Source organism: Cyprinus carpio, chromosome A15 (assembly GCF_018340385.1).
Source record: "Cyprinus carpio isolate SPL01 chromosome A15, ASM1834038v1, whole genome shotgun sequence".
NCBI lineage: Eukaryota > Metazoa > Chordata > Actinopteri > Cypriniformes > Cyprinidae > Cyprinus > Cyprinus carpio.
The window spans coordinates 3,720,945-3,735,710 of NC_056586.1; the positions used below are offsets into that span (position 1 = coordinate 3,720,945).

Consider the following 14,766-nt stretch of genomic DNA (forward strand, 5'->3'; position numbering starts at 1 on the left):
GAACTAACAAACCCTGACTACATGAGGACCTGAAGAGGCAGACATTTCCCTGTGACACTCGGTAGTGTGCAATGTGTTGTTAGGGAGCACATGAGAGCTTTGAAATGTTCACCATTCAATACTATTCCTCTAGTGTTCCTCTTGCTCTTGGTCAATCATACACTGTTCACAGAAACATCTGTTAAGGTTTCAGAGGACAGCTGTGCACAACAATAAAACCCACCCCGCACATAAAAAAACGAACAAATATTAAAGCAGTTCATCGATGCATGCTCCAATCCAATTAGCTTTCTTCTAAGTCTGATACTTTACGTCATGAGTCTTCACCTCCATCATTTAGTGCAAACACTTATCTTTTATGTGTTTACCTTTAATTGACACATGAAATGTTCCTTAGACATCATTTCCTTTATCAGTTCAGCACCATTAGAAATCTTCAATGTACATTTGGCATGCAATGCTACGCACCTGCCTTCATGATACAATCAAATTTATGAACTTAGCAAGCACAATAAATTATTAGGAAGTAATAATGTAAATAAACATTTAAAAAAAGATAACAAAGCATATACTTGGTTTAATATTGAGCTTGTTTTATGAAATGCTTTAACGAAATGTCTTTGTGTGACATTGTAGAGGGGCATCGCTGAGAAAGTCTGATTATTTAAAGATAGTTTATTTTCTCCCGTTTCCTTTTGCCTCCACTTTTGCCCGAATGTCCTTTGTGTTTTTTTCCTGTCCATTTCAGTTGTCTCAGCTCCTGATTTTCCTTCCCACTGAGACTTTATGTTCATCTCTCTGTGCATTTGCTTACTTATCGTCCAGAGAGAAACACTTTCTGAACATAACGTAATGCTGTGCAGTCAGATGAACTCTAACTGCACTTGCAGCTCCTCACCACCATGTTGGACAACTGCTCCACCTAGAAACAGAGGCAAGACAAATGACTTAATCATGTTAATGGATTCAGGCGAAATATATGTATATATTTGTTTTTTATTCTATGTGTGCCTTCTCTGCTTCTCTGGGATATCTATCCTATGTATGAAGTTGAGAAGTCATTAAAATGATAAAAAGAATCATTTACCTTGTGTTGTCTGCCCACATAGTACAGAATGGGCAGAGGGTCAAAGACTGAGGTACGCAGCATGGCTGAGCAGATGCACCGGGGTTGTGGTGTTTTGTATAAGGCTAATATCTGTGAGAAACAAATACAAATACTAATTGGTACTGCAGTGAGACTGAGAAGCAGTGCACGTCTTACTGTATTTTTTAGACATGTTTTATACATGTTCACTCATTCACCTGATCTCATTAGAAGCCTATTCATGGGTAAAGTTTGGATTACATAATGGCTTATTTTAATGATGAGTTTACCTGTAGAATATTTCAATATTAATAAAGGTTTAAAATTGCACAGTGAAACACAACTAAAATAAAATTGGCGTAACACTAATTAGAAAAGAGGGACATTACTTTAAATTTTGTACATTGTGCATTTATTTTGTTAATCATATTCACGTAAATATTAAAATTCAAATTATACAATTTCCAGAAACATCTGCTACTATTGATATTTTAAGCATTTACTATGTTGTGACCAAAATAACATTCACAATGGCAAAACTTATGCTTCTTCAAATTAGCAGCCCATAGATAGAGTCCAGCTCTGTACACTCGTGGCATTCTCTCAGACAGCTTCATGGGGTGTATCTTTAAGGCTTTTTAAGCAGTATCGAAGCATTTGTCAAGTACTGTATGTTGGCTGCTTTTCCCAACTAACCAAACTCTTAAAACAAATCATTATTACTTTTGTTAGTAAATTCAGTAACACTTTAGATTAGAGAACACATATTAGTTATTAGTGAATAGTGTTCCCTAATCTAATGTGTTATTGGAAATTCAAAGATACACAATTTATATTTGTGTACAAAAAAAAAAAAAAAAAAAAATAATTGCAAATGTTTAAGCCTGAGCCTTTATATCAAATGGGTTTTGTACTGTTGTTACACTGATCCTGCACTCTCCCCTTCCAAGTACCTCACATGTCCATCTGGATACTATCTGCATTGTAAATGAACTACTGTACTTAACTGCTGTGCAGGAGAAAGTTTACCCAAAAAGGAAAATCCTGTCATCATATATTTCCCTCATGCATTCCAAACCTGTATGAGTTTTTTTTTTCTTCCATGGAGCACAAAGAAATCTATTTTGTGAAATGTCTCAGTGTTTTTGTCCCTTCAATGAAAGTGTTTTTTGTTTTTTGTCCAAAAAAAAACCAACCCTCTTCAAAACTTTCTTTGAGTTCTTAAAACTGGTGAAATTTGAAGCTCACATAGGTACAACTCAAAAAGCTAAAAAAAGAAAGAACATCACTGTTAGAATTTAAGATGTAATGACATAAAATGTATGGCATTTCAGCCCTTGGGGTAACCAGTCATTCAAAATTTGTTTTTGCCAACTTGTGCACTTCTTCTCCTCAAATACCCCTCTGGACACTACTGTACCTGTGCACTGAAAATGAATGTGCTGCCACAGCCACAGGTGCAACACTGCTTGTAGTTGGAATCAGTGTTATGTAGATGCCCAATACCACTTTGTGGATTGTATCCATTTTTATTTATTTTTTTTCTGATGGGGGGGGGGGGGGCGCACTTTAAACTGCAGACTAAAAAAACAACCCAGCAATTGTGTAAAAGTAGTCCAGTTCCTCTGGAAAACTGTGGCTTTTTCCCTGCTATTCTAATTCTAAGAAAAAAAAAAAGAAAAAAGAAAGAAAAAAAAACAACCCTCTAACACTTGCACTCTCTATTCTATTTCTATTCTCACTATGTTTTCTTTTTAAGAAAAAAAAAAAGAAAAAAGAAAGCTCTCTATTCCTTTTCTATTCTTTTTTCATGTTTTTTTTTTTTTTGGTTATTAAAAAAAGAAAGAAAAACCCTGTAACACTAGCATTCCCTATTTGTTTTCTATGATATCAACTTGCTTTTTATTTGTTTATTTGTTATTGTTATATATATACTGTATATAAAAAACTTGCTACATGTTTTGCATTAGGCTAAACGAGACTTATCACAGCACTTACATATTATTGCTCTCTTGTTGATTTTGATTGCTTCTGTTGTCCTCATTTGTTAGTCACATTGGATAAAAGTGTCTGCTAAATGACTAAATGTAAATAGTGCATCCCAAATCATGTTAAAGAATCTAATCAGTTAAGGTTCTGGTGTTCTGGGAAAGTGTTTCTGTTTGTGATTTTAGGCTAATATTGGCATAACCCCTTGCACAGAATCAGAGAAGAGTTAAAGGATTCCTTTCAGCTTGTCATGCTACAGCAGCCACATCTCTTCAAATTAAATGTAAAGTTTAGTAATAATGTTGTAAGGTAATTTTAGTTATGCTTTGTGCAAAAAAAAAAAATAAAAATAAAAAGATGAATTAAATAAAATTATGCAAAAAACCTCAATAAGTCAAATCCTACTTTGGCCTGGTTATGTTCTGACATACTGCAGCTTTTGCTACACATACACTGGTGAAGTACACACTTTTAAAGACACTTGTGTCAGCTTCATTGGTCAAATGAGACAGGGCTGAAACAACACCCTACCTGAGAGTATTTGTTCTCAGCATTCCAGATGTAGGTACAGGAGCCCATGCAGTAGTTGGCAAAGTATCCCTTGGGCTTGTGAATCCACTTCCAACCCAGATCTTTCCGAAAGTCAATGTAAAGCTTCCGCATACAGCAGGTCTCCGTTTTTCTGCCAGAGAATGTTGGGAAAGAGGGAGTCTAATTATATTATTGTGTGTTCAGTGGTGCCTTAAGTTAAATTTTTACACCTCGTTATTAGAAAGAAATAATTGATAGTGCGATATTGAATTATTTAATTATAATTGCCCTATTCCTTTTTTTTTTTTTTTTTTTTTGGTATTTTTAATTTTTAATTTATTTTTTATTTTTATTATTTTATTTTTTTTTATGTTGAGTAATTTGATAGTTTTTTTGCTTTTTTTTTTTTTTTTTGTTGTTTTGTGTGTATTTCTTTTTGATTTTTATGAAAAAATGTTATTATTGGTTAGTTTTTACTTAAATGCACTCAGTTATGGGTGAATATTAACAGTTGGGAAAGTTTTATTTTGATGAATTTGGTTATGGGGAAATTTTGGTTGAATTATCTTGTATATTTAATTTGTATTATTTTAGTAGGTAAATATTATAATATATATATATTATATATATATATATATATATATATATATATATACATTTTCTATTTAATTTGTCATGTTGTTTGTAATTTTCTCCTTTTTTTGTCTTGTTTGTTGACAGTGAAACTGCTCTGACAGAACAGAAGGGGTCAGGGGTCATTTTTGGGTTTTTATGAATGCACTAACCAGGGGCCCCCTGCCAAAGTTTTGCTTAGGGGCCCCAGAGATCTAGAACCAGCACTGCCAATCAGAATCAAGAATTTAACACAATATAATGGACATTCAAATTTTGGTCCACATGAGAAGATGATAAGTATTTGTTATCTGTACTCCTATACTGTATCAAATAGAGCAAATAGACTTACTCATCACAATTTTCATCAGTGCCAACTGCTCGTTTCTTGCGAGCGGGTGTGTTGCCATTAGGAGGCAAAGATAAAGCCAGAATATAAGGCTTTGGCATCATCCCTGCCAGACTAGCAGTGTCACCTCTCTGCTGGCCTAGTCCTTAAAATACACACACATACAGTACACAGAAATAAAGATTATATCAGTTTGGATTCTTCAGGCATATATTTCCAGCACTAGGTTTCAGATTATTGAGTTGATCATACCTGATATAGTGAAGAGGAACTGATCAGTACTCTGCTTGTCTGTCTTACAGCCACAGTATAACCTCAGCTCTAAACTTTCTTCCTCTTCTGTTAATTAAACACACACAAACACACACAAGTTTATTTGGGTTTTGCAGGACTCTTCTGTATAAGCCATTTAACACATGCACTAACATCAAAGAAGGAAATAAATGGGAACTTAAAAATTGGTGACATACTAATCAAGTCTATTCAGAATTATGTAGTTGTTTCAGACAGTTTTTCTTAAGATACCATTGTTTATTTAATCTTTCAAATTAAGCAAAGGAAGCTTAGCTTTCCAGATGTTTACTACACTTGAATAGTGGCCATGGTTGAACCATGGTATTTCTAGTAAAACTGTAAACACATGAATTCATAACTCTGGATTATAATGGTTAAATTAAATTAACCTCAACTTCTGTTAAACTGGTTGTTTTTTCTGTTTTTGAACTTTTTCACCACACATGACAGTTGGAGAAAAGACAGGAAATGATTAGTCTCAGACAGAGAGCCCACACTCTGTTAGCTAACCGTCTGATGCATACGGCACACTAAACTGGAGATGCTTTCTCTCAGTCTAAATCTAATTGGCTGATATTTACAGGATTTCAGGGAGACAGTCTGCCGAGAAACAAAACTGTGTTTCAGAACAATCTTCCAAAAGACAAGCAAGCGATTCAAAGGAGCAACTAAAAAATAAATAAATAAATAATGTCTTATAGTATCCTTAACCTTTTAATCCTTTTTGAACATAGACGTGAAAATGCATCTGAACTCAAATGGTTGGTTAATTCATGAATTACTAAGATATGTTCCAAATTTGAAGTTGATATCACAAAAATTTAAAAATAACATTTTGTTTAGGCACTGTACCAAAAATAGCCACTGGATGACTTCATTGATTATTTTTTTTTTTTATGCACAAGGATGTTGATTTAGGAACATGTTGTACTTGGTCAAATCATGTTCACCCAAAGGTTAATACTTAGTGTTATGGATTTATTCAAATTTCTAATCATAAGTATGAGCCTTAATAATAATGCTTTAGCCTACCTGAACCCTCCAGCCATTCTATCATCGTCTGTTTCACGTCAAACGAGAGCCAGCGATCGGACAAGGCCTTGGAGACAAAGCGGGTGCCCAGATATCGAGCCCGATCGCCCGTTCCACGATACAGCTCCAGCCTCTGCTCCTGGTCCATTTTAGGATTCTTAATCCGAAGCCGTAACTCGGCTTGAGACAGCAACCGGCGATCTGGAATACTCTGTTTCATCTCTGACACGTTAAAGGTCAGCTGATGCGTTGTGTCATTCTGAGCTAGAGAGAAAGTGAGAGACAGACCAGTTCATAAATTCATAAGTTCAGACAACAGACCACAATGTTAAAAAATTACTGTAAAATTAAAAAATACAGCATTTTTTTTTTTTTAAAATTAAAAAATACATACAGCTATCACTGTAAAATTAAACGTTTATAAATATGAGTGAAATTACAAGAGCAACTGTGAACTTCTAATGCTATACATACACTTTAGAGTAAATTAGAGCATTTGTTGTGAAATTCAATTCACTAAATTAATTACGATTGAGATTTTTCACTGCTGTGATAGTGTGTAAACATTTGGTTAACTTATTGAGAATAAATAATTCTTAGTATAAAACAGTAAAGTAACTAAAAACATGACTTTAACTCAAATCGTTGCAGTTCATCATCAGCTATAGCACACATGTATGTGCTGAAGTACTTAACACAGAGATCATCACTGTATCAACTCCACATTCACTGCCTTTAAATAAAGCAGCAGAACGTCAGTGTTTGTGGCTCATCATTGACTGAACCACAGGCCCTACACTCCAGCACAATGGTGCAAAAATTGAACAGTGATTTGTTGCTTTTCGTGTCAATCAGATGGCGGTTCTTGGCCTTTACAATATAGGCAAGGCAGGATTATTGTTGTATAGCTAAATGAGACGTATGCTGCCCTTGCCTGTATTTTGGCAGTAGCTGTGTAATTTAAAGAGAAAGCCATAATTAACCTGTGTTTACGGTTGCTATAACTGGTTTTGCTGATGTTTAACATGGGGAGGTAGGCCTATGGTGTGAGATGAGACTGGCTAACCTTCAGCTCTAACTCAAAACACTTTTCAACCTCCTGGATAGGCTACAACTCTTCTACCCACTTAATGCCAGTGTGATGTGTCCCAACCTTCAAGCAAAAGGAGCTGAAGACAGTTGCATAAACATAGCCACTACATTAGGACTGTGTGACCAACTAGCAGTTAGCCAAGTCTGGGCCGGTCATTTGGAAAAACTGGCTAATTCCAGTCCCTGGCCGGTCGATCGGTGCATCTACTTTTTGTTATTGGCATTAAAAAGTTGCAAAAACTGCTAAAACTAGTCTTTCTTCAAGACTGGCCACAACTTTGTCTAATTTTATCTAATTTGAATCTGAAAACTAAGATTGGTTGCCTTTCGGTTAGTCAAACTAGTTCTTTAGACAGTCTTAATATAGTGTCTATGAGCAACTAACCCCAGTATTGATAGAAAAAAATGGCTAGACTAATCTAAGCAGTTTGCAACCAACCACTGTTGGATGAAATTTTTTCAATAATATCAATCCACATTTTGAATTGCAGCCTGGAATCATAAATCACACTGTGCTCGTTCATTCAGCCAGAGGAGACTGAGCCTGGTTCATTCCCACTGTTGCCATGGGCTTGTTTAGTTGGGGTTTAAAAGACACTTAATATTCACTAATACTGCATTATTGATTTGACTGCACTGAACCTATTGGATGGGAATGAAATTTGAACTTTGAATTTGAGGTAGATGATGACACTGTCATCTTCTGTAGAGCTGCCTACTGAATTATTTCATAATTGATGAACTTTACACAGTTACTGAACTTACTTAGACTGAACTAAATAATGCCATTTGAATTTCTCATATTTGATCAAGTTTGCATCATTGATTCTGTTATTTTCCTGTTTATTACTGTGAAGCTGCTTTGACACAGTCTGCACTGTATAAAGCACTACATAAATACAGGTGACTTGACTAGACTTGAGAGTAGTTTATTACTAAGGGTTTCATTTAAATATCATTTGAAATAAATCCTAATCCTAATTGTAAGAATCTGATTTAGCAAACACTACTAATTACACACACGTCAGATAGAAAACTTAAAAGAGTCCACGCTGCATGAAACATCCATCACTCATCCATGATTAGTAGAATATATTAAAGCAATGTTATCACTGTATTTAACGTGCTTAAATAAAACTTAAGAATAACTGGATGACTTATTTAGAGAGCTTGTAGGGATACATTTTAAGTAGCTTGGCACTGACAGTATGTAGCTGCTACCAGGATCAGTTTAACCAACTCTTGAAACATGAGATCAGTACAATGTTAGTCACACCATCCAGTGTTACATCCAGAGCACCAGGACAGCTATGGAGGTCTAGTGCAGAATACCGCAGTCTGTCTGTCTGTCTGCCTATCTATCTATCTATCTATCTATCTATCTATCTATCTATCTATCTATCTATCTATCTATCTATCTATCTATATTATTTAACTTCTAAATGTCCATTGTCCCAGGTAACTGATCTCAAATGTTCTGTGCTAGTGTCTCTCATATAAATCCACTCATATAACAATCTTCAAATCAGTACTTCATATTTATTTTTAGTAATTTTGCTGCTATGTATCACATGTTCTGCAGGAAACCAACAACACCAACTCAAAACATGACAGCAAAACAAGACTTTATTTTTGACATTTAAAGCTTGACATTTAAGTGCAATGTTTGTCAGAAAGGGGACTTCCTGTGCTGGAGCTCAGATCAGATGATGACATGATTGAGATCCATCAGAGGTTGCTGGAGGATGTAGGAGGATGGGTGGAACATTCTCTGTGGTTAATTCCACTAACTATCCATCCGCACGCAGCAACTATCTTCGGTAACACTTTAGATTAAGGTGCACATATTCACTATTAACTTCTTATTTTGTTGCTTCCCTTACGAAAAAGAAGTTTATTGAAGTATGCTATTAGTATACTTCTTTTAAACTAAAATAGGAAAGTATACTTTCAGTCTACTTTTTATGTACTTCTCAGAAATGTCCTTAAAAGCCATTTAAGTATACTTGACTTATACTTAGAAAAAGTCTAAATATATTTGCGCTACAGCTACTTGTGCTCTGGGAATCAGTGTTTTCATTGTTATATGGTAAGCGAGCGCTATTACACACCTTCTGTACAGAATTTCCAAAACACAAGCGAAGAAGAAACCAAAACAACAGATGCTGTTGTTGGTGTTGATCGATTCCATCTACGTTTTGTAACTTCATTCTGAATCCAATTCATAGTCTTTTTTCAGCTTCTTGTTCAAAATGTTGTTCATTTATTTATTTATTTATTTTATTTTATTTATGGAACTAACTCACATTCAAGTGTTTCTAAAAAAGAATGCATGAAGCTAGAATAAAATGTTTTTGATTACAAGCAGATATCCTGTTCTTTCTTTGGATGTTTTGGATGTTCAGATATTCATATAACAAAATATATACAAATTAATACCTAAATAGGGATGTAGTAGTATACTTAAAGTATGATGTAAAGTTCACTTAAAGAAAACTTACAAGTAAACTTGCAGTATAAAACTGGTAAAATAGTAGTTTACTGAGATTATACTTCAAAGCTTACTAAAATTCTACAAGTATTTAATTAGTAAACTATCAGTACACCTATAAGTTTACTTTTAGTATAGTTGCAGTACAAAAACAAAGATGTAAACTAGTTGTGTACTCAAAGTTTACTACTGTTATACTTAAAGTATACTTAAAATATATGGGCCAATTTAGTCCCAAGGAGTACTGAACTAGTACACTTACAAGTATACTACTAGAACAATGATTTTTGTATACCTACTACATAAAGTATACTTAAAAATATACTTGAACTTTACTTAACTATACTAAATAAAATAATTCTCGAAGTATACTTCTTTTTGGTAAGGGTTATTGAGTAAGAAAAGTAGTTGTAGTTGTTAAGTTTAGGTATGGTGTAGAATTAAGGGATGTAGAATATAGTTGTATAGTCTTATTAAATAAACACACTGTAAAATATGCAGAAACACTGCAGTAATGTGAGATTACTGTATATTTACATATATATAATTTATTTTATTTTATTGTGGTTTTGGGTTGAAATGTGACCCATATGCTTTCATAAGATTCATCCAATAGCTATAATGACTTTTTTATTAGTTAATCTGATTAGCTTGGTGCTACACGTTGGACATGTTCTATTCACTGTTGAGGGTTATATTGTATTGATTTGGAAACTATTTTAATATGGGTCCCATATTTCAACACCTGTGGTCATATAAACGGTGTCAAGGACTGAAGGCACTGCTCTTTGTTGATGGTGTACGGTGGATCAGATGAGGGTGGAGAAGGATTTCTGTGTGTGTGTGTGTTTACGCAGACTGGCGCTCAGGTAAACCCAGGACAGCTGTCCTAACAGGCACTGAGACAGGCCTATCATTAGTTATGGGTGCAACCAGATTCCAGCAGGCTTAAAAATCTGCCTCTCCAACAAACGCCATCCATAGAATCATGCTTCTCTCTTCCCTCGTCTATCTATCCTGCTCCAATCACATTAAGACATGACACATTTTCCTGGCAGATGAGCTGTGCAGTCAGCACAATCTTTCACATGTGATAACATGAAATGAAAAACAGCACACATGCAGTAGAACAAACTTAGTCTGAAGGAGGACATGGAAACTTGGGCATGGCTGCAGGACATGGCTGTAAATTGAGTGCTCTTGATTTGACAGCATAATTTATGATTACACAACTGCATGGTCAGTATTCCCTAGAAGACATTATCTCTTTCTTCATCTCTTTCATCTACCTTTAACTAACAGATACTATCAAGTCTAGAAAGCCAAAAGGAAAAATAAATCTTCCAAATAAAATAAAATGTGGCAAATCTGCACTGTAGCAAGTTAAACATCCATGCTACTGAAAAAAAAAAAAATTATATATATATATTAGATAATGACAGCAATCCATAATATTAAAACAAATTTGTAACAAATTAAAAGCAACTGTGTAATCCTGAAACATATTTCAACACACTCTCATTGCTAAAAGTAGCGGTTTATTCTATTTCAAAATGGACAACACTAAACATATGATGTTTTTCTGTTTGTGTTCAACAAGTCAAGACGATTGTTCTGCTTTCTTTGAATGCATTTAAAATTATTGCAACAATAAAAATCCACAATATAAAACATAAATGATTATAGGTGCATCCTAAGTCAAGCATAGCTATTTCTACTATTAGAACAAACCTTGTTATAACCTTAATTAATACATTTTGTCACATAAGGACATTAACATTACACCACTTTTGCCCCGATTTACATTCTGGACGAGATGATGCTATAGTTGCCAAAACTCAGAATAAGCGTGCAAGTCTGAGTTGACAGATTTCATGGAATGTTTTTTCTTTTGCTTCAGACTATGATTCCATCCAGTAGGAGGATATCAAAAATGTTGGGGAAAGATACTTTAAAAGTAATGCATTACAATCTTGAGCAACTTTTAGATTTTAGAAGTCATGTAGTGTACTCCAGCCTTAACTCACCCAACACTGTTTATGCTACAGACATGAATTATACCTCAAATCATACAGTTTTGCTTGTAACCACCTAGCAACATCGCAGAACACTTTAGCAACCACATAGAAATGTTCTAAAAACACTCTGAAAATCCTGGCAACTCAATGAAACACCCAGGAAACCACAAGCTACACCCCTAGCACTGGGGTCGTGACATCTGTTTGGTTTAAGCATGGGCTAACCATAACCTAACAGCTTAGTAATACTCCAATGAGAGTTAGTTGACATTACTTGCAAAGTAACTTTTAATCAACAGAATTTCTAATCAAAATGAAGTATAACCAAGCTCAGATTTCTTCAGCAAATGTAAAAATTGAATTATTAATTTCCAGTTGTGGCTTCAACTTCACACATACTGTGCATCAGTTAATTCTTGTGTAATGTAGTCTTGCAAAGGTAAGCAATTACTACAGTACCGCAGACTGTAAATGCTGAGCGTGGGAGGCCTTGCATCGGGACTTATTTATTGAAATGTATTCCACCTTCAACAAATGTAAGAAGCCTTACACAAACACAAGAACATAAAGAGGTCTGCTGTCCCATGAGGGAAACCGCAAAAGGGGAAATTCAACCTCGCTATCTGGGACTATTTCATGTAAATCTTCGTCACACCTCAGAAACAAGCCACCCTCTTTGCTGTCAAATGGGCCTGTCAAAAATAGAGCTAAAAGACAGAACCAGTAAGAGACACAGAATAGACAGCTCAGTTACAGGAAAGCCCCTAACTCCAGAGGAAATACACACAAAGAAAACACAATTAATGAGAAGGACTGCGTGTGAATCTGACTCGTCCACCCTTATCAACAGTTTCTCTTTGTCCTTGGTTTTCATCCTTCGAGCAAGCCCCATCTCCACGGAGGTCTTTATTCACGGCACATATCAGATCGCAGGCCTGATGTTTATGTCTGAAGTGTTTGAAGTGGTTAAATTAGGAAAAGAGGAACAGAGGGTGAGGGATGAAAGCAAGTGGGTGGTAAGCATCAAATGTAAAGTTATTTCCCCATCAGAAAACAGATGTAGCATTAATAACAGATCTAATAGGTACAAGACAAAACTGTGAACCCCCCCAGCTTACTCTAATCAAGCTGGGTTTTTTCACAGTTTTGATCAAACAAACTGATTGCTCAGAACAAACAAACAGAAGTGTCTGAATTGGAGAATATTCACCCCCTAGCAAAGAACTTGTTAAAGCTTTGAGTTTTACAATCTTTTACACATGAAGCCAACAGCGAAAACAACTAGGCTATTAAAATACCACAGATAGTCTGAGGGCAACGCACAGTATCTGAGCAGATGGAGAATGCAATGCTGCCTAGCTCCTCTAGGGTCTGCGTGAGGGGGATCTGCAGTGAATACATGAGGGGATTCAGGAGAACACATGTGACACAAAGCTACAGGGCATGATTCATCACATTCATTGTTTACAGCATTGGAGAACCTAACATGAATTATCTGAACTGGGCATGCTGGTCTGCTTTTCAAAGAGGACTTTTTAATACTTGAGTGTCACTGCTGTTTTCTTTAAAGAAAATAAGTAAAGGATAATACAAGCTAAAAGGGTGAATCACTAAGAAGTATGAATATGAAGAGGTTTATTTTTGTAATGCCTGGATGACTGTATACTGTTCCACAAAATTAAACGGCTACTTACCAAATACCCATTTGCACATGTTATATTAAACATATATTAAACCTATTAGAACAATTTCATAGTCCATTTTAATATGTATGTTTACGTATGTGTGATGCAGTTTTGGACAGATATACCATGCAGATGTATATCTTAAAACCCATATATATATATATATATATATTTATGTTGATGTTATATAAGTAAATATATAAAGATAGACATATGTTGATTTTATAAAAATAAACATAAATAAAAGATAGACATGTTTTAAAAAATAAACATGCAGATTTGTTTTAATAAAGATGCACATAATATATATATATATGTATATATATGTATATGGTTGGCATATGTTTGTGTTTTAATGTCATGATAACATGAACACAAATTTAACTATTTGAATTTTATATATGTTATAATAAAATGTATGTATGTGAAAATTATATATTGTCTTTTAGGTAACATGTATGGCAGATTTACTCCTGATATTAGGCAATATTTGTCATATATTACATTTCCATACAAGTAAGTACATTTATTAATAAATAAACAGTGTAATGAGAGACTAGCACAGACATGTAGGAAACTGTTGTCTGGGAAATAGATCAATTATACAGCTGCCAATAATAATTATAACTATACAGTGATTATTATTATTATACAAAAATATTTCACCACAGAATGTCGATATGACATTATGTTAGATTAAAGAAGTCGAAAAAGAACTCTTACCTTGCTGGATGACGAACTTGTGCACCTCCTTGCCAAAGTAATCTTCGTCTTCAGCCTGCACAGAAACGGGCTTCATCTTCATTTCTTCGCTCAGTTCAACAGTGCTGTTGTACAAAGAAAGCAAGGCATATGGGATCTTCTTCCCATCATCGTCTTTCTCAGATTCGGGCTCTTTGGCCATGCGCAGTTTGCTGAGGATCTGACCGCGGATGGCCTCTATCCGTTTCTTCTTCACCACCTCCAGGTCCAGAGTTTTGCACGTGGACATACCTCCTGTTCTTGCCACCATGCACAGGGCCGTCAGTACCAAGCAAAGCAACCTCATGCTGCCAAATCTGAGAGCAAACTGTCTTTAGGTAAAGACTCTGTGACTGATGCAGAGTGTTTGGATCAAACTGACACGGCAGTCTTGTTATTATGGAGGTGATGCTACTTGATGATGATTCTGGAAAGCACCTTGAATAATGAAGCCAACAGAACAGCTGATGTCTGTCTAATAAGGGAAATTCCTGATACCTCACCTGTTTCAAAGATCCATTCAGGTGCAATTTGGCCAAATGGAGCAAGAAGCACTCCCCCACATAAACAAGCTTTGAGGCACACGAAGACCATGTGATCGCTAGGCTACACCTGAACGCCACCACATGCACTTTAAACATATGCGTCTAAGCATACATTTCAGTAAAAAAAAATTCCCACGTACACACACAAACACAAGCTTTTTTTATTTTTTGGCAAAGCTTTATAGTCGGCTCACTGCTGGCAGAAACACACAGAAGTGCTTGTTCGAGTCCATGCGTCTGGACTGACTATTTTTCTCTCCTCTAGTAATTGATAGTTCCCGCTGTGAAAACACGCGGTCT

The 14,766-nt window shown here is 35.2% G+C and overlaps 1 pseudogene; it reads right to left on the bottom strand.

The window, feature by feature from the left end:
• Positions 1-352: 352 nt before the first annotated feature.
• Positions 353-14,465, bottom strand: LOC122147647 (annotated as a pseudogene).
• Positions 14,466-14,766: the final 301 nt, after the last annotated feature.